General features: G+C 35.5%; 1 protein-coding gene across 16 annotated transcripts in view; it reads left to right on the plus strand.

The window, feature by feature from the left end:
* Nucleotides 1-21,938, plus strand: part of ZBTB20 (zinc finger and BTB domain containing 20) — an 845,365-nt gene that overhangs the window by 360,679 nt on the left and 462,748 nt on the right. The gene's annotated exons all lie outside the window — the stretch shown is intronic.

Consider the following 21,938-nt stretch of genomic DNA (forward strand, 5'->3'; position numbering starts at 1 on the left):
AAGCCAACTCTCACTGTAGAATAATAATCTGAGTCTGGGAATGGGATGTGGGGCATCAGTATACATAACAATTTTACGGTAATTAGAGGCAATGCTACCTGTTAGGGTCCTCCAGTAGTTGTTTCTTCCCCCTGCTTCTTGAGCGTTGACTTCTGAGATTATCTGTGTGAAAGCCCTTAGCAGTCCATTCAAGTCTTCTAAAGTAAGCCAGTTAAAAAATATCTTTCCTGCTTAGCAGAAGGGACTTTGTTCTTTGTCACCACCTTGCTCTTTGCAATATGTTGCTAGTAGTCCTAAATCAGAATGTGCATTAATATATCTTTTGAATTACTGGGTCTCCTCAGGAGAAAAAAGATATTTTCAACAATCTTATAATATTTTGTTAAAAATCCAATTCTGGTTCAATGTTTTGTTCTCAAAGGAATTTTGAATGAAGAAAAAGCTTTTGTAAGAGGGAGGAAGCTTATCTAATCTCTTCAAGACTGATGAGAAGCAATCAGGAGCTTGTGACTCTTTGAAACAGTAAATTTCTAGGGAATTAGGCACACGTTTCTCAGGAACAATAAAGAGTGTTACACTTCAGGTTGGCTCTAAATGCACCCCTTCATGTATCCCAAAAGACAATTTGAAAGCACCATTCTCTGAGTCAACTGGAAAAGGGAGGAGGCCATGCTGAGCTGAGTTTCTTTCAGGGGGTCAGGAGACGCTGAATACAGAATGAAGATCACTATTCTGATTAGTGTCGAATGCTCAGTTATAACCTTTTATAATAAAATGTCTTCAAAGATGTAGGAAAATAAATTGGCTCGGACAAGAGAGTTACTGGATATTAGAAGATTCAGATTTTTGACAAGGTCTTCTACTTGTTTGCAAATGTACTATCTTGACCATATAAAATTTGCCTAACCTTTGCTAAAATTTCACTGAATTGTTCTTTGCTTACATTACTTGATATTTTAAGACTTTGTTAGATAATCAACAAGTGATAGATGTGTAGCATTGTTACTGTTGCCGTTGTTACCGTCAGTGTTCTCTTCCCTTCTCTAGGTTAGGGTTGGCAGGTACAGCTATGAACCCGGGTTACACATCTAACCCCATATTTGCTCATCTTCTTGTAACATTGGAAAGTCTGAGGGGCCTGACTAGACTCTGGCTGCTCAATAGTTAACTTACGCTCATCTCACCTAAAAAAACTTGTCAGTGAAGTTTTAGTCACCAGCCTTTTAGGACATAGAAAAACAGTTTGCATGGAAAGCTCTCATTTTTAAATAAAAACTGATTATATCAAGCTAAGTGAGACTCTCTAATTGATGACATAATACCATCTACATTATAATTGCACTTACCACTAGTGAGGCAGCAAGTATAATTGAAAGGGAAGAGTATAGGGCTAGCTGGAGACTTGATTCAGGTGTTCTCAGTTTTGTCTTAAAATCATTTTCCTTATCTGTAGGGGACGTTTTCTCCTGTCTTAAAGACATATGCAAAAAAGTCAAATGATATATATGGAGTATTAAATATTTAGAGTTCCATGGAATAAGGGTAGTTTATAAATATCATATATTATAATAGAAGTACTAGTGAAAATGTAAATCACTTTGAGGTCTCAAGAGTAAGGTCCTTTATCTGAGCTCTTAGTGGTTGGAAATTTGTTTTTGAGTCATCATCTAGGGAGGTCTTCTGTTGTTACTAAGTACTGATCATACATTGGAAACAATGAAGAATGAATTGCTAGTGATATATTACTTATTTTAAACAGTTGCTTTGAAAGCATTTGTTACTATAAATTCTCTGAGAAGGTTCTCTCAAATTAAAAAAATAAACTTACTGTTATGTCTCTCTTATTATAGTCGGTGACTTTCTGGAGGGCAAAAAAACAGGAGTACCTCACTAATTTTCTTTCTCAGTCACCAAAGCTGGTACCAGATAGGTCTTCAGCGTTTTTTGAGCATCCTGTATAAAAATATAGTAAACTTTTGGTAAAATTTGTAAGAAAAAAAAAAGTATAATGATTTCATGAATTTGACTACATGCATATCATATGATATGGACAGATGATACATCCATGTTATTGAAGATAATGCAACTATTAGGACAAGAATGAATTATATCTATAGCTATTAACCTGGAAGAATGACCATAATTTTCATGGTAATGAGTATTTATGAATAAATATATTGTGTATGTTTATATGAACATGAAGAAAGCTATAGAAAATAATTCATATAATATTCTTCACATTGGTTATTTCACAGAGTTGGAAACAAAAAAATGAATCAGGAAAGATTATTTATTTTTTCTTTAAACAGTTTTTGTTGTTTCACTAGTTACAATGAACATCTATTATTAAAGAAGTTTGCAAATTAATAAGTAAAATTATTTTTAAAATTCTTTAATTCTCAGATAAGCAGACTGAGAAAATCAATCAGCACACAGAAGTTTTATTTTCATTTGTATTGCCTCAACTTCTGTAGCACAGAAGAAAATGCATACTCTAAGTAGACTGATTCATTTAATCAACAATTATTTCCTGAGCTCTAGTTGGTACTAGTTCTTGTTAATGAAAATGTCGGGGTGTGTGTGTGTGTGTGTGTGTGTGTGTGTGTATGTGTGTGTGTATTCACCATGCTTTTGTATATAAGATAAATGTTTACTTAGGTGATAAATTACAACATGTTTCACTTATAAACCTCAGGACAAGTGTTTAAATTGAACAAAAAATATACACAATCAAGAGACTTGATGACATTTCCAGAACTCTATAATCTGCTTAAATATTTCCCTGTTTATCTTATTCTCACCTCATGACTTCTGCAGACCATTTTCATGACTTTTGTTCTAGTATAAGTTTTATAATAGCAGATCCTTATAATCTAGATATTAATTATCCTTGTAACTGATGCCTCTTCTACTTCTAACTCTAAAAGGATACTTAATCTTTTCTAGCTTGAGTGGATCTTTTGCTATTTATAATTCTAAATTTCTCTTCCCTTCATCTCAGTATGCTCCAGGCCCTAACCGACTTTTAAAATTACCTTCACTTGTTTACTCTTAGCTCCCCCAACTCAGGATCATTTTATCTCAGAACTTCCTAATTCTAGCTGCATGTTAAAACTTATAAAGTTTTTTTTTTAATATTAATGCATTGTACCCACCCAGATGTTCTGTTTTGATTGGTAAAAGATGGAGTCTAGTTGCACACTAACCCCTTATAGGAACCCATCTCCTATTTCATCTTAAAATTTTCAATTCAGTGAAGTCAAATTAACATGCTGCTTCACATTGGAAAACCATTTTTCTGGATAATGACTGCTTCTCTAACCAGACAATAGTAAAGCTTTAACATTATGCATAATATAGCTCTATGTATCATCACACAGACATGCATGTGACATGCATACAAATACATATGTTAAGCTAATGACCAAATTTAAACACATAAGTTAATAAATATACAATTGCTCTTTAGATCCTATGCATGAAAATAATTAATTAGACCTTGTGACCAAACTTAAAAAGTCCTCTGATATGGTTTGACTCTGTCCCTACCCAAATCTCATCTTGAAGTGTAGCTCCCATAATCTTCATGTATTGTGTGAAGCACCCAAGGGGAGGTACTTGAATCATGGGGGCAGTTTTTCCTGTGCTGTTCTCATGATAATGAGTAAGTCTCATGAGATCTGATGATTTTATAAAGGGGTAGTTCCCCTACACACACTACCTTGCCTGCCTCCATATAAGACATACCTTTGCTCCTCCTTCACCTTCTGCCATGGTTGTGAGGCCTCACCAGCCATGTGGAATTGTGAGTCCATTAAGCCTCTTTTTAAAATAATTACCAGTGTTGGGTATATCTTTATTAGTAGTGTGAGAGCAAACTAATACATCCTGTTTAAACCTGACTATTGTAAATGAAATGTCCTTTATTCCTAAAGAGTGTCAGAATATGACTTGAGTCTGACTAGTGAGGAAAAAACTGGTGGCTGACAATAATGTCAAAAGGAATGCACAGTTGATAGCCAAAAGGTGAAAACAATCCAAATGTCCATCACTGGACAAGTGGATTAACAAAATGTGGTCCATACATAGAATGGAATATGATTCATCCTTCAAAAGAAATCAAATTCTGACATATGCTATAGCATGGATAAAACTTTAATACATTATGTTAAGTAAGTACCTAGAATAGTCAAATTCCTAAAGACACAAAGTAGAATAGAGGTTACCAGGGGCTAGGAGGAAGGGGAAATAGGATTATTATTTAATTAAGAAAAATTTAATTACAGGGTTTGAATATGGAAAAGTTAAAATATTCTAGAGATGGAGATGGTTGTGATAGTTGCATAACAGTGTGAGTATATATAATGCCACTGAACTGTACACTTAAAAATGGTTAAAATGGTAAATTTTTAATACATATTTTGCCACAATAAAAAATGTACCTTTGAAAACTTGTTAAAAATATCAGTGAAAATACATTGCAGTTACAGGGTTTAGAAGAAAAATTGAACTACATAGTCTGTTCACAGAATCATTAGAGTTTTATGAAATTTAGTAATTTATTGGCTTAAGTAACAGTCTTTACCTTGCTATCATACTTACAAAATTCACATACTGGTATTATCCTTGATTCACAGGCAGTAATGACTATAATGAACTATTAGAGACTATATTTTAAACAAACAGAGAATTATTTAAATTTGTAGCTGTGTTAGACATTCTCATTTTGGTCAACTAATGGCAGAGAGGTAGAACTGCAGGTTTCTTTTTCATCAACAATGTTATCTCTTACCAAATTATCTTCTTGGTAGGAGAAACCATGGCTTTACTTGAGCCTGTATTTTCCAATGATTCAATATGTAATCAGTTGCTCCCTTTTTTTCCTCTGAAAATGTTGAATAGTTTTACTGACATTAATAAATTTCTTGGTATACAGTTCTGTGAATTTTCACATATATATAGATTTATGTAACAAGCACCACCACCACTATCAGAATATGAAAGAGTTCCATCACACTGAAGAACTTCTTCTTTTATCCATCCTCGCACCACTAACTCAGGGCACCCACAGATCTCTTTATCATTATAGTTTTGTCTTTCCAAGAGCTGTCATATAAATGGAGAAATATATATATATATATATATAGCCTTTTAAGACTGACTTATTTCACTCAGCTTGATGCATTAAGACTCATTCATGGCCGGGTATGGTTAGCTCATGCCTGCAGTTCCAGCACTTTGGGAGGCCAAGGAGGAATGCTTGAGCCCAGGAATTTGAAATCAGCCTGGGCAACACAGAGAGACCCTATCTCTAAAAAAAAATTTTTTTTTTTAATTGACTAGGCATGGTGATGTGCACCTGTGGTTCCAGCTACTTGGGAGGCTGAGGTAGGAGGATCACTTCAGCCTGGGAGGTTGAGCCTGCAGTGAACCATGATCACGCTACTGCACTTTAGTCTGGGCAATAGAGTGAGACCCTGCCTTTAAAAAAAATAAAATAAAATAAGATACTCTTTTATGTCATTGCATGTTTCATGATTTGTTTCTTTTTTATTGCTAAGTAGTGTTCCTTTGTATGGATATACAGAAGATCATTTACCATTAATTCACTGAAAGACATTTCGATAATTTCCACTTTTGCATTCCCACTAGCAATGGATAAGAGTTTCAGTAGTTCCATATCCTTGTCAGTATCCTTGTCAATACTTGATATTGTTAGTATTTCTTTATTCTTGTCATTATAAAAGGTATGTAATGGAAGTACATTTTTTCTTTTAGCCACATTTTTTTTTCTTCAAACTGTAGAAGATAATGTGATTCTGGAGCCATAATCTTTTCTGATTCTCCTTTTTAATACATTCTATTTCCATGTACTATTTTCCACAGGAAAAAGATCTATTATTATTACATTTCTGATACTATTATTTTCCCCCACTCCTATTGGAAATTCTGTTTCTTCCTATGACAGTATATTAATTCAATTTTTTAGTTTTTCTAAAATTCCTTTCTTGTGTGATTTCACTTTTATGTAGAATCTTTTTAAAAAGAAGCTGAAAACCATCATTCTCAGCAAACTAACACAAGAACGGAAAACCAAACACCGCATGTTCTCACTTATAAGTACGAGTTTAACAATGAGAACACGTGGACACAGGGAGGGGAACATCACACACTGGGGCCTGTCAGGGAGTGGGGGACTAGGGGAGGGATAGCATTAGGAGAAATACCTAATGTAGATGATGGGTTGATGGCTGCAGCAAGCCACCATGGCACGTGTATACCTATGTAACAAACCTTCAAGTTCTGCGCATGTATCCCAGAACTTAAAGTATAATAATAATTTAAAAAGAAAAAGAATAGAAATGCTGTTTCTCACTACTATGGCTTGTGATGTATTGAAAACATGGCTCTTCACTACCATGGCACACATTTACCCTATTAACAAACCTGCACGTCCTGTACATGTATCCCGGAACTTTAAATTAAATTAAGAAAAAAAAATGGATTTCAAAAATTTAGGGAATAAAATGGTGATTGCCAGGAGCTGGGGACAGGGATATCAGGAGAAGTTCGTCAAAGGGTACACACTTTCAGTTATAAGATGAATAACTTATGGTGGTCAAATATGCAGCATAGTGACTATAGTTAAGAATACTGAATAGCATCCATTAAATTTGCTCAGAGGGTAATATCTGAGGTGTTCTCAACACACACACACACACACACACACACAGTGGTAACTATATGAAGTGATGGATATGTTAATACTCTTGACTATGGTAATGTGTATTTGATAACCATCACATTGTACATATTAAATATGTAAAATTTTTGTCAGTTTTACCTCAATAAAACCAGGAGAAAATACTGAAAACTACCCCCAAAACACAAAGTAAAATATAATAATAATAAATCACAATCAGTTCCACTACTTAAAAAATTAATTTTAACTAGAAGTGAAAAAACTTCTGTCTGTCCCTAAAATCTTCTTCTATCACCCCCTAAGATAACCACTGATAACACTCAACACCTGATGTGCTAATCTCAAATAATTTTATTTCAGCTACCACGTTCTTAATATAATTTGTCTCCACATTAGAAGTACAAAGAGAACTATAATTTAATAGTTTGAAGATTATCCTTTCCTGCTGCATTATGTACTTTTCATCTAACTGGCTGAGATACAGCAAGTTTTCTCTCCAATTATATCATTACCTAAACAACATGACATCTCTGATTTTGCCTCTTGACCCACAAAGCCTAAAATATTTAAGATTTTTGCCCTTTATGGAAAAGGTTTGTCAATTCCTATTTCAGCTGAAGGATCTAAGGCCCAGAAAAGTTAGATGATGTTCCCAAGGTATTGGTTAGATCCATTTTTTTTTTTTTTTTTTTTTGGTCTTTTCAGGTCAGACTATTCTAATATTGTATGGATTCTGGAGTATGTCTGGTTTGAATCCTACATCCACCTATTACTACCCCATTCATCTAGAGCAAATGAGTTCCCTTTGCCTCAGTTTCCTTATTTATAATATAGTATTGTTTTGAGCATTAAATGAGATAATATATGTGAAATAATTACAAAGTGCTTCGCACATGGTTAGTACTCAAGTAACTGTTAACTATTGTAATAATTAGCGCCAATGTGTTGAATTCATAGACTATCCTAAAGAGAAGGGATAAATGTTCACATCTGATCCAGTCTCATTTTCTTAAAATAGGAGCGATGTTATCTCATCTGTAATCTGAGGGAAAACTGGCATTTATTCACATTCTCATTTTTGTAGTATGGTTTTTTCATCATTCTTTACAAAAGCTTTACAAGTTAATAGAAATTATGAACTTCTAAAATACATGCATAATTTATAATATTGATTAACTTAAACACAGCACACTCAAATGATAGCCACATAGCACACCTTCCCTGAGTCCAGCAGATGAGAGTGAAAACTCTTTATTCTCTCAAGCTGTGTATCTTGAGGACATTTTCACTATATTTAAGACTACTTGAACTGATTACACTTCTTTTATGATTGGGCAGTGGATCAGTGGCTGGGTTTTTAAAAATCATATTTAATTGTATTTTGTGCAATGGTGAAGTGTTATATTTCTGTTCACTCTTCTGTTATTCACACAAAACATTACTTGCCCAATTTATTGTTTCTGTTCATCTACTGCTTAGACTACAAAGCCATGATGTTGAGCTAGATGAAATCCAGTTAGATAAATGCAGTATATATTGGATCATTTAGTATTTTACTCTGTCAGTCCTCTTGCCTATGGCAACTCTAGTTAACTACATTTTTTATGGAAAGAAAAGAAAAAGTTCTATTCCTCCAAAAGAATTAAAATGAAGGAGAACAGCACATTTTCTGCTTTAAAAAATCTAGAATTTTGGTTTCTAAAGAAAATCCACTGTGTGGTTGATAATTTCTAAAGAAAAAATTTGTTATGGGCTATAGGTTATACCTTGAATTTAAGAACCACAACAAAAAGACCAACTTTAACTTTGCCTCATTAAAATGATAAGAATTGGTATAGACTATAATTGCTTCCACTGTGACTCCTATGTGGTTTTTGTTAATATACTAGTCCAAACAAGATTTTACTCTTTTCAGCCCTGTAGATCTAATCTCACAAAAAGAAGCATATTTTTTTCTGTTTCATGCATCATCACCATCATCTTCCTGAGGTTACTGTCATTTATAATAAAAGATATATCTTAACAGAAAAGAAACACTGGACTAGGAAAAATGCTGCCATCTTTAGTCTGAAGGAATTTAAGTAAATAAATTGATTTGTGCTTTATGAATCCATAATTAAATAGGTAGTTCAAGAGGCAAGATTTTGAATAGCAAACAGTATAAGTAAGACCCAGATGTGGCAATCTACTCTGTAGGTAAAAAGGACCAAATCAGAAGGAATTCAAGGTCAATAAAAACCAACAGCACTTTATATTTATCCAGATATAGTTCTGCCATATTTCTGTAATGAGTTTAAGTATAAACTGCTTATAATTACATATTTCCATAACATTTAGTACTTTACCTAACATAATATGTATTGCATTATAATTATTAATTTAATTGTCTGAACCTACTTCTTGTGCAGAGACTTTATTCTGTCTTGACCACCACAGTTTCCAGTGTACTCAGCACACAGTTTGGAATTTGATGTTCAGTAGATTATCACATTAGGTTGAAAGAGTGAATGGATGAATGAATATTCATGAATAAATGAATTTTTTAAAGGGCATTATTATTATTTTATTTACTGGGCTGATTGCCATACAGGAATATATGCATCAAATAATAGCCAATTTTTCAAGCATATTGGGAATTAGGAATACCTTTGATGTTTATGTCACCCATTCACAGAACTTTGCACTTATTTCTGCTTATCAGCCAATTTCTACATTAAGGATATAAGTTCTATTTTCACAGATTTAGATTTAGTATTTGCATCAAGATCCTGCTCACATATTACCTTCTCTACTAAAATTACCTTAATTCCACCATGTATAATTAATTGCTTATTCTGTCTTCTCCCACAACACATTATCTAGGACTCTTTTTATTGAATTTATTTTCAGGCTTTTTCCATGGCTTATTAGGCAGATTATATTTGCACCCAACATTGCACTTAGTTACTCAAATATTCATACATTTTTAAAAAAGAAAGTTATTATGGTTAAAGGGGGAAAAAAACTTACACATGTATAAACTTCAAAAATATTTCATCCTCACTTAGAGCATTTATCCCCAGCACAGAGATCAGAGACCCATTGTCAGTACCATGATAGCTCGTTACTTCTACCTCAACATGCCCCTCCATGGGATAGAACCTGTGAGTCTTAGCTCTTGCTTTAAAATCAATCTCCTCCCCCATTGTAGTAGCTGTTATTAATTAACTAAGTCATTCAATCCATAAATATACCACTGAGCAACTACTGAGCAAAAGTGAATGGGACAGTTTTTGTCTTCAAGTAGAAGACTATATAATAACAAAAGAAAATGTATATATAAACAAATCACTACAAGCAGCAGGTTAAAGGCTTTGAGACATGTATAAGATACTGTGGGAGCACATAGGTGGAGTATTTGCTTGCTGAAGAGTCAGCACCTCCACTTTCCTCTGTGAGTGCTTTCATGTTCTCCACATCAGGGGATGTATGCATCCTGCTAAGCCTCTTCTACTCGCCCATTTTCTCCTTTACCTTGTGTATTAGTCTGTACTCACAATAAAGACATATGCAAGACTGGGTAATTTATAAAGAAAAAAAGGTTTAGGCCGGGCGCGGTGGCTCAAGCCTGTAATCCCAGCACTTTGGGAGGCCGAGACGGGCGGATCACGAGGTCAGGAGATCGAGACCATCCTGGCTAACACGGTGAAACCCCGTCTCTACTAAAAATACAAAAAAAAACTAGCCGGGCGAGGTGGCGGGCGCCTGTAGTCCCAGCTACTCGGGAGGCTGAGGCAGGAGAATGGCATAAACCCGGGAGGCGGAGCTTGCAGTGAGCTGAGATCTGGCCACTGCACTCCAGCCTGGGCGACAGAGCGAGACACCGCCTCAAAAAAAAAAAAAAAAAAAAAAAAAGGTTAATGGAGTCACAGTTTCACATGGCTGGGGAGACCTCACAATCATGGCAGAAGGTGAAAGGCACATCTTACATGGCAGCAGGGAAGAGAGAATGAAAGAGCCAAGCAAAAGGGGAAACCCCTTATAAAATCACCAGATCTCATGAGACTTATTCACTATCACGAGAACGGTATGGGGAAAACTGCCCCCATGATTCAGTTATCTCCCACTGGGTTCCTCCCACAACACGTGGGAATTATAGAAGCTACAATTCACGATGAGATCTGGGTGGGGACACAGCTAAACCGTATCATCTTGTGAGAGTCACTTCTCAGTTACTTTAAGCCAGGAATGGGTGTAATATTTTAGGTTACTCCCCTCAAAAGGATGAGAATCCCTGTCTCAAACACGTCTAAACAAACCAAACTAAGGCTTTTCCTCATACTATTTCATTAATCCTACTGAAATAAAATATTGATATGAATTAAGTTAGGCAGACATTTGAAAGACAAAATGCCTTAACAAGTCCCATTAAGGAGAGACACCTTATCTCCCCCCTGCAAAATGTTTAACAGACTTGTACCTATTAGAAGTAACAGCTAACATTTATTAATTACTATGTACCTGTCCCTGTTCTAAAAGATTTATATGTAAATTTATGGCCTTCCATCCTCACAACAACTCTTGTAAATAGTCACTATTGTTATCCTAATTTTACTGGTGAGGAAACTGAGGCACAGAGAGGAAAAGTTTGCCCAAGGTCAAGGATGGGACAGAAATCAAGATTGAGTCCCAGGGAGTCTGATTCCACAGCCTACATTTAAAAAATTAGTTTTTAACTTTTGTGAATATATATTAGGTATATATATTTATTCCTTTGTATCAAATCTTCAAATTAAAATTTGTCTTTATATGACTCTTAAAAATATTCATGTTTTTTCTGTATTTATTGAATAATATTTATTTTAAAATAGAGTTTAACAATGGTTATTATGTTTCCTTCAACTTGCATATGCTGGGGAAGTGACAGGTAATATACAGTGTAAATGAATGAACAGTTAGCATGTTGGTAATACAGAATATGTTTATTTATGGTAAGTCATGTGATTCCCTAGAGGTAAACCTGTCTAAATTGTTTATATGTTTATAATCTAAGTGATTCTTTTAAAAATGGATGCTACAGGCCAGGCGTTGGTGGCTCACGCCTGTAATCCCTAATCCCAGCACTTTGGGAGGCCAAGGTGGGCTGATCATGAAATCAGGAGATCAGGACCAGCCTGGCCAACATGGTGAAACAAAAATTAGCTTGGTGTGGTGGCGCATGTCTGTAGTCCCAACTACTCGGGAGACTGAGGCAGGAGAGAATCACTTGAACCCGGGAGGCGGAGGTTGCAGTGAGCCGAGATTGCGCCACTGTACTGCGGCCTGCGGCCTGGCAACAGAGCAAGACTCTGTCTCAAAAAAAAAAAAAAAAAAGGACGCTACCAACTTTGTACTATATTTAAGCTAGTCTCCAGCAATGACATGGATATATATTAGAGAATGCATCTCTACTTAGTGCTCTGCACCAGTGAAAAAGTCTTTCTGTTTTTCCTCCCTCTTCACTTCCAACTTTCTACTGTTAATTCTTTTTCTCCTTTTTTCTTCATACAACAACCATTTTTGTCTTAATGCAAAACTTACAGTAGGCTTTATTAAAACACTCACATATTGTTTCTTCATCTGTAAAATGAAGGATTGGATTACATGATCTTAAAACTCCCTGTGGGAAGACTCCATGATCTACGTGTTTGATGGAGATACCATTTTATTAAGAAAAAACATTATGCAATAATCTATTACCAAGACACATATCATGACAATCATTGATACAGAACATTTTTATTGAGGATTTAAGTCTGGTTTTATTCATTACAGATTTTTAAAAATTCACTAAACTACTTCAAAGAAAAAAATAACTTCATAATTTTTCTGTATGTAATTTGCCTGTGTAGAGGGGACTGTATAAATCTACCCACTTTGAAGACCTATGTGTATAATCAAGATTTGTTTTTTGGAAAATTTATATTAAGTAACTGATAACCTTGGATTTTGATTAATTTGTGTCTTAGAAACATTATGACTAAGAAACTAGAGACGAGTCCTTGTTCAATTGTAAGATTCCTAAGTACATCTTATATCTTTCCAAATGTCCTTGACTCTTGATTTTAAAGTCCCATTTATCTCAACGATTTCTCCATCACAGCAAACTTTATCGTACTAAATTCATCCTCCTATATTTGTTATAGCAAAGTACAGATTATTAGCTTTCAGAATCATAATCTGTGGCAAAAGGGTTAAGGTAGTTTTGTATTAAGATTTTAAAAAATCATTTTATATTTTATCTCTATAGCACTCAATAATTTATCACAAAGGTTACAAACCCAAATGAACCAATCTGCACTGATGCTGGCCACCCATTCTTCTGTGCCATGAGTTCTATGTCAACTAGTTACTACTTAACTTCTTACCAGGTGTGGTAGAATTAAGAGAAGATACTAACAGGAAAAGAATGTTCTCAACCCTCTAGGAACTCAGAAATAGGTGAGACAGTGATAAATGGGAATGCTAACAATTGCCTCTTGAAGGGTTCATAAACAAGTCAAGAGTATCTGTAATTATATGGCACTAGGAAAATCTGCATAGTTTTTTTTTTGTAGAAAGGATATGCATCCTGTCCTTCTACAGATAAGTTAGGTGTACATAGTGTTAAAGCAAATAGAATAAGGAGACAAGGAGAGTATGAAGTTGGAATTCATATCGACTGCTCGGCACCTCAGATAGTGGAAATCAGTGGCCTCTGAAGTCCTGAGATTTGAACTGCCTTGGGTCCCCCTGGTATTATTAGGAAATTGAAAAGACAACACATTGAGATTCTTATTTTTCCCGTTTATTGAAATGAAGGTGGATGGGGATAACTATTAGAATATCTTTAGCCTGCTAGTACTTTGAATGACTTATGATATCTTTCTTTTGGTACAGTAGTTATGTTAATCATCAGTTAATTTTTTAAATTTTATTTAAAAATAGACTATTCTTCCTGTTTTTAAACCTACTGCCAAATGAATACTCTGTGTTAATATGAAAGGAGCAAAAAATAAATGACTCTGTTCATCTTTTACATGTTCTGTCATTGGACTATTTTCTCCAAAAGAAGGATTCTATCTCTAGTAGTTTTTCAAAGGTACTAGAGAATGCAGCCAGCATTTCTACTTCATTTTCTCAGTTCTTCTCATTTGCTGATTGATCTAGAATCTCTTTAAGCTTTCCATAACTTTATTTCTTCATCTTTATCTGTGGTCTACATCTATTAGCTTCATGGTAATTATGAAGATTAATGGTTTGGTTGTTGAAAAGTAAAATAGCTATGAAGAATCATGGAGTTCAGGTGTATTTTCAGTTCTTTATTAATAATGCCACTACCAAATGTTTTTAATGATGAACTAGAGAAAGGAATAAACTGGGTGGTTTGGTCACAATAATTTTGCTATTGGACTTTTCCAGATTTAAGTTATTGGGTTTTTGGGAGGTTTTTTGTTATTGTTGTTGTTGTTTTGTTTTGAGATGGAGTTTAGCTCTTGTTGTCCAGGCTGGAGTGCAATGGTGTGATCTTGACTCACCACAACCTCTGCCTCCCGGGTTCAAGAGATTCTCCTGCCTCAGCCTCCTGAGTAGCTGGGATTACAGGCATGCACCACCATGTCCGGCTAATTCTGTGTTTTTAGTAGAGACGGTATTTCTCCATGTTAGTCAGGCTGGTCTCGAAGTTCTGGCCTCCCTCGGCCTCCCAAAGTGCTGGGATTATAGGCATGAGCCACCACGCCCAGCCAAGTTATTGTTTTAATATATCTAGTTAAGAATTCTTGGGTTTAGGTACCATATTATCTTTGGGTTAAACCTTAAAAATAGATTTTTCTTTGAATAGTTAAAGGAAAGTTACCTCAAGTGCAGATAGATGATCTTTATTTTTATAATACAGTATATATATGCTAAATATAGTTTATATTTGCCAAATCAAATGTCACTAAAGTTAATGATACTGATAATTGATTTAGGGGAAAAATGACTGGTAATACATTATATGTAAACATTAACTTAAATGGAAAATATGATAGATTTGTCCTACTTCATAAAAAATGCAAACCAGCATCAGAAAATTAGAACGTTTACATTCATAATCTGTATAATCTTCTGTTGAATGCCCTTGTGCACTCTCTTTGCCCTGTTTTAGTTCCCTACTTGCTATAGATTATAAGTGCCCTTAATATCTCCAGTATCTCCACAGAGAATTTTGTCTTCAAGCCTTGGCATACTGTTTTACACTGTGCCTTCAACCTGAGATTTCAGTGATTCCACAAATGCTCTGAACAATGGAGTTTTGAAATAGTTCACATCTGTATGAGTTTCCTGTGGCTGCTATAACAAACTACCACAAGCCTGGTTACTTAAAACATCAGGAATCTATTCTCTCACAGTTCTGGAAGCCAAAAGTCCAAAGTTGGTATCACTGGGCCAAAAGCAAGATGTCAGCAGGGCTGCATTCCTTCTGGATGCTCTAGGGGAGAATCCTTTTCTTTGCCTTTTCCAGCTTCTGCTGACCACCACTGTTTTTTAGCTTGTGGCCACATCACTGCCATCTCAGCTTCTGTGGTCACATTAACTTGGCCTCTTCTGTCTATGTGGAATCTTCCTGTTACAAGCATACATAGAATTGTAGTTAGGGCCCATCTAGATAATCCAGGATAAGCTCTATGTGTCAAAATCCTTAATTTAATTATATCTGCAAAGTCTTTTTTTTCATTTAGATTAATATTCAGACTCCAAGAGTTAGAACATGGACATATTTTGAGATGTCATTATTCAGCCCATCACACCATGTTTATCTTTGTACCTGCTCTGCATTCCTCCCTTGTTCTCCCTTCTCCTTTCCACTAGCACTGTCAGCCAAGCGAAGAAAAAACAAGAGATGTCCAATGGCTTCACTTTCCTGTCCGCACTTTGTACTTTAGGTAAAAAAAAAAAAAAAATTGGAGGAGTAACATGGCAGATCCAGGCATCAAGACTTTACAGGGTTGGAGAAAACTAGGTCCGTGATCAATGGTCTGTAGATTTGTAGATTTTACATAATTTCTTTGGCCTGGTTCACGTAATTTGCATCCTAATCCTAAAGACACTGTACCTGAACAGACCCAGTTCTACTTTCCTCAGTTTTAACCTTCCTCCATCATTGTGCCTAAGGCAAGAAGAACCCAACAGCTCAATCAAATGTCAACTCCCTGTCACACTACATTCAGGAAAACTGTATACCATAGCAGTGGGTCTTGAGTATTTATTCTTATGCTGCATAATGAAGAGGGACATTGCAGAAAGGTGGCTGTGGGGAAAACATCTGGAAGAAATAAATTTCCTAGGATCAAAGGGCTCCCTGTGCAGCCCAGAGGGTCCTCAGGGTGCTCCTCAGAGCAAACAAACAGTTCTCTTGATGAGTCACTGCAATTTTTTTCTGCCAAAAGCCCACATATATTGCACGATCTCAAGGAAAAGAGGTGGAATAAGGAGAAAGAACAAAAATTAAAGAAGGCAACAGAAGTGATTTTTAAGAATTTTAACCACATGAATACAAGAAATCTCACCATGATACAATCTTTTAATATATCCACCATCCTCAACATTCTGTCACGTATATTGCCCCAAAGTAAAGTAAAGTATAAGATAAAATATATTTAAAAACACAAAAAACAAGTGGGGCAAAGGAAGGATCTTGGGGAAGAGTACACACTCTGATACAACATATATTTTTTTTTGTTCTAACATATGAAAATTGGCAAAGGATAGTGAAGCCCAGGACTGTGTCCCGAACCCTAGCCAGTGGCATTTTACTGAGGAAAAAAAAAGTTACTTATGAATCAGTACAGCCATGCTTTGTTCTGCATGAGTGTTTTAATAGAGCGAGTGTAATATGAGGATCAGGTGGGCTCGTGGGAATGGAACAAAAGGTTTTGTAAAATTAAAGCAAAATAATTATAGCTCTAGGTGCAAAGCAAGCATACTCCAGCAGTTGATAGCAAGGACCTGCTCAGAATAGAGAAGGAAGGGAGCATGCTGGAAGTTTTTTCTTTTCTTTTCTTTTCTTTTTTATTCAATAACAAAGGGTTTTAATAGGTAACAGTTGTAAAGCATCTTTGAGAGTAATTAATGCACCCACACAAAAATTTATTAAAATGAAAATTTAAGGAATTGTCTAAAATGAATTAATTAACAAAAAAAGAACATCATGCCTTTCTTATTTTTTAAAGAAGGAGAGAAGGTTAAGCAAAGCAGATTTTTGTGAGATTGTATTTTTAAATGTTCCTGGTTTATTTAGTATCTGAATAGCCCTTAAAAAGAGAGTTGGCGGGATTTATTATCCACCCCCTTTAGAAATACCAAATGGGGACGGACATAAAATGGGGATTAATTTGCTATAAATGAGCCTCAAAGCCCCTGGAAATTATGATATCTCCTTACAAAATGACTGAAGTTTTTAATAAGTTTACCGGGACCTCTAGGAAGCAGAATGTGATATTCAAAAGAAAGGGGAACATGTGTACATTATCTCGCATTGCCATTTCTATCCTGCAGTGTTCTTACCCAGGTCATTGGAGCTGTCCTTCCATGTGTGGCCTCCATGGAAGACAAAAGGGAAGATTCAAAGTGTGGTATTAGTAATTTTTAGCTCCATATATTTTCTATCTCAACAGAAATAATAAAATTAACTTCATTTATCTTGTTTCTAAAAGAATTTTAAATAGCTATATTGTTTTTTCCCCTTATTTTCTTTCATATTGTTTCATACTGTGATATAATTATGAAGTAGAATATGTGCAACCTGCTGAGAATTTACCTTTTACTGTGAAAATTATTTCTAGTTGATTGCAAAAGTATTTATTTTCAACATGTTGTTGGTAGCTATATGCCTCCAAAAGTTTTAGGTTCTGAAGTTGAGTAAATTTTCAAAGGTTAAGTTTTCTAAACCTTCCATGCCGAAAATCATTGGAAATAACTGCCTTTCTCCCAATATTCCTTTGTTCAGTGAAGACCAGAAGCTAGCTGTGTAAAAAATATGAATAAGAAATAAAATTCATTTTGGAAAATACATTTTAAAAACTAGCTTTGGTGATGACATATAAAAATAAATAATCATAATTTTTGAAGATAAATTCCTTTAAATGTATGATTATTAGAAAACTTGTATAGTAGGAAAAACATACCCCAGTAAGCATATGATGTGTGAATTTTGGGTACATTTGCCTGGGCTTTTTTTCTCTTCTTTTCATTGTTTCTTAAATGTTCATTATCTTCATGCCTGTATAATCTTTTAAGCTCTTTTCAGATTTTTCCTATTGAAGAGAGTAGATTTAGTTGGTTTGAGTAATGTTGCACTGTTAGTATAGTATTCTTGCCTGTGAGGAAGAGCACATTTGTGAAGTTCCTTGGTGAGGACAATTTGCACTTAAGTAGATATACACTCCCCGTGTTCTTTTCCCTGTAGTCCCGTGGTATTTCACTTTCTCTGAGGATATGACTAAAAGAAGGAATATCAGGGAAAATATATTTATAGTGTTAAGAACTTTCTGTTTTAATAATAGTGGTTCCTGCCCTAATTCTTTACTCTATGATTTTAAACTATGTGTCTATTGGCCTTTAGACTGGGATAGTATGTTGGATAATCTATTTGTTTTCTATTACTGTTGTACCAACCACAAACTTAGCAGCTTATGACAATACAAATTTATTATTTCACAGTTCTGCAGATCAGAAGTTTAGATTGGCTCCACCGGTTTCTCTGCTATAGGCTTTACAAGGCCAAAATCAAAGTGTCGGATGGATTCCTAACTGGAGGAGACTCTGAAAAAAATCCACTTTCATGCTCATTCAGTTCCTCATGGTTGTGGGACTAAACTCTCCATTTCTTGCTATCAGCTGGGAGCCATCTTTAGCTCCTTGCATATGTGCTATCCCTATATCAGAGCCAGCAACAGCACCTGGAATCATTATCACACTTGACATCTTTCAGATTTCCCCTACTACCACACCTCTTTTCCAAATTCCAGCCAAAAAAGTTCTCTGCTTTTAAGGTGATTAGACTGGGCCAGCTTGGATAATCTAGGATACTCTCCCTGTTTTAGTGTTAGCAACCTTCATTACATTCACGGAGTCCCTTTTCCATGTAACATAACATTTTGCCATGTACCACAGGTTCTGGGCTTTAGGCAGTGGGCATTTTGGGGTGCAATTATTTTGCCTCCCACAGATGAATTCTAAAAGAATGAGTCACCTACCTCCATTATAAATTTCTAGAGTACTCTGAGTATTCTAGTGCTTTTGGTCTAGAAGTAGAAGATTCAGTATGAATACTCACCTTCTAAATGCTATTAGCAGATTTTAAAAATATATATCTTATGGAACTTGGTAAAGAGTATTTATTTTCTGTTTGATAAACAGAATAACTAGGGGTCAGGGAAAACCAAGTTGACCATTAGGGCCTGAGGTAGACTGGAAATTTTTTGGTTTATGGCAGTGGTTTTATTTATCCTAACCATTTTAATCACTACAAAGCATACTAGAACCATAGAGGGAGCCCAACTGGGAAAAGGAAGAAAGCCCAGATCAAGTGAATCAGAAATGAGATTACTAATTTTTTTTTATTTTTTATTTTGTTTTATTTTTTTGAGATGGAGTCTCACTCTGTCGCCCAAGCTGGGGTGCAGTGACCTGATCTCCGCCTCCCAAGTTCAAGGGTTTATCCTGCCTCAGCCTCCCAGGTAGCTGGGACTGCAGGTGTATGCCACCATACCCGGTTAATTTTTTGTATTTTTAGTAGAGACGGGGTTTCACCATGTTGGCCAGGCTGGTCACGAACTCCTGACCTCAGGCGATCTGCCCACCTCAGCCTCCGAAAGTTGGGATTACTACAAATTTAACACAGGTGACTCACATGGAAGGCTGAGATAAATGCAGGAAACAGAAAAATATTTCATTGGTATCTAAGAGAGTGTGACCTGTTACATGAGAGCAGGATGCAAAACATTATTAAGTTGGTCAGATAGATGGCAACATTTCAATTCATGGGTTGGCAATATGGGCTAAGGATGCAATAGTTAGGAATACAAGTTAAATAAAGACTTCAGTTTAAGCTGAAATTGAAGAGGAAAGTTCTAACGCTTTCTAACACCAGAAATAACATCTTTAGATAAGGTCAAAGGAAGGGCCAAGAAGGTCAAAAGGAAACATGGACAAAGAGGGGATAAGGAAGAGGAACTGGAGGTAAATTTCATCTACACTTTGGAATTTTGTTCAAGGTTGGTTCTGGTATTTGGGATGGAAGGATTGCTTTGAATATTAAGAGAGAAATATGGTACAGGTAAATCCACTAGATTATAATTTCTATTATATCATTTCCTTAAGGAAGAAATGAGCTCACCCTGGCAATCTACCATCTTGTGTATTTTCATATTAGACTATATATTTCAGAGATAAAAATAGGAAGTAAAATTTTTGAGTAAAAAGGATAATTTCCCAAGTAAAAATAGGAAAGATAAGGGCAATAAGATTATAAATCTTTAACTACTTTTTTACTCTAATTACAACAGAAACCTGAATATATGCTTATAAATTTGTAAGTCAGTTTTTAGTTATTTAATAAATTTAATTAAGTAATTACAAATCAACTAACAAAGAAGATAGTTGAAGTCAGATATATGTGTATATGTGTGTTTATCTTTTTTTCTCGAAGTGTGTTCTACTATGCTATTCATGAAGCATTTTGGGTTTTTTTGAGTATTTAAATCAACTAATTTTTTATTTAAGTTTCTTTTGTCATTTATTTGCACTTTAACAAAAAATGAATCTTCTATTTCTCAGTTAACATTTAAGTAATATAAATAAAAAAAAAGAAGAGTTCTGAGAAATATGTAATTGCTTAACAGAAGTCATATGTGGGCTGACTCATAATTGCAAAACAAAATCTCTGCAAAAATCCTTAACAAGTGCATGTCTTTCATATTTAAAGTACAGGCTGAGCATCCCTAATCTGAAAATCTGGAATCTGAAATGCTCCAGAATCCGAAATGTTTTGAACACTGACATGATGCCCAAAGGAAATGCTCATTGGAGTATTTCAGATTTCAGACTCTCAGACTGGGGGCACTCAACTGGTAAGTATATAATAAAAATATTCCAAAATCCGAAAAATGTCTAAACTCCTAAATACTTCTGCTCCCAAATATTTCAAACAAAGAATATTCAAGCTATAATTAAAATGTTATGCATAATTTCCAAAATTCATCACTGTATGATACCTGCTTGCCTTTTATGAAAATGAAGGTAACATACAGATAAGAAGGAATTACAAATTTCTAAAAGATGGTGCTTTTTTCTACTCAGTTGACAACCAAAAGTTGCCAGGCAAGAGCATAAAAATTGGCATTTACTAAGTGCTTATCGTATATTACTACATGAAGTGGATTTTTTTTTCCATAAGTTATTGGGGTACAGGTGGTATTTGGGCATAAGTAAGTTCCTTTTTTTTTTTAAGATGGAGTTTTGCTCTTGTTGCCCAGGCTGGAGTGCAATGGCACATTCTCAGCTCACTGCAACCACCACCTCCTTGGTTCAGGCGATTCTCCTGTCTCAGCCTCCTGAGTAGGTGAGATTACAGGTGCCCACCACCATATCCAGCTAATTTTTTGTATTTTTAGTAGAGACAGGGTTTCACCATGTTGGCCAGGCTGGTCTTGAGCTCCTGACCTCAGGTGATCTACACGAGTAAGTTCTTTACTGGTGATTTGTGAGATTTTGGTGTACCCATCGCCCGAACAGTATACACTGCACCATATTTGTAGTCTTCTATCTTTTGCCCACTTCCCGCTCTTTCCTCCAAGACCCCAAAGTCCATTGCATCATTCTTGTTTTTTTGAGATGGAGTCTTGCTCTATTGCCTAGGCTGGAGTGCAGTGTCATGATGTCAGCTCACTGCAGCCACCACCTCCCAGGTTAAAGTGATTCTCCTGCCTCAGCCTCTGGAGCAGCTAGGATTCCAGGTGCAGACCACCACGCCCAGCTAATTTTTGTATTTTTATTAGAGACAGGGTTTCACCATGCTGGCCAGGCTGGTCTCAAACTCCTGACCTCAAGTGATCCACCTGCCTCATCCTCCCAAAGTGCTGGGATTACAGGTCTGAGCCACCGCACCTGGCCCATTGAATCATTCCTATGCCTTTGCACCCTCATAGCTTAGCTCCCACGTATCAGTGAGAATACACAATGTTTGGTTTTCTGT

The sequence above is a fragment of the Trachypithecus francoisi genome, unplaced genomic scaffold (assembly GCF_009764315.1).
Source record: "Trachypithecus francoisi isolate TF-2019V2 unplaced genomic scaffold, Tfra_2.0 Lachesis_group0, whole genome shotgun sequence".
Lineage (NCBI taxonomy): Eukaryota > Metazoa > Chordata > Mammalia > Primates > Cercopithecidae > Trachypithecus > Trachypithecus francoisi.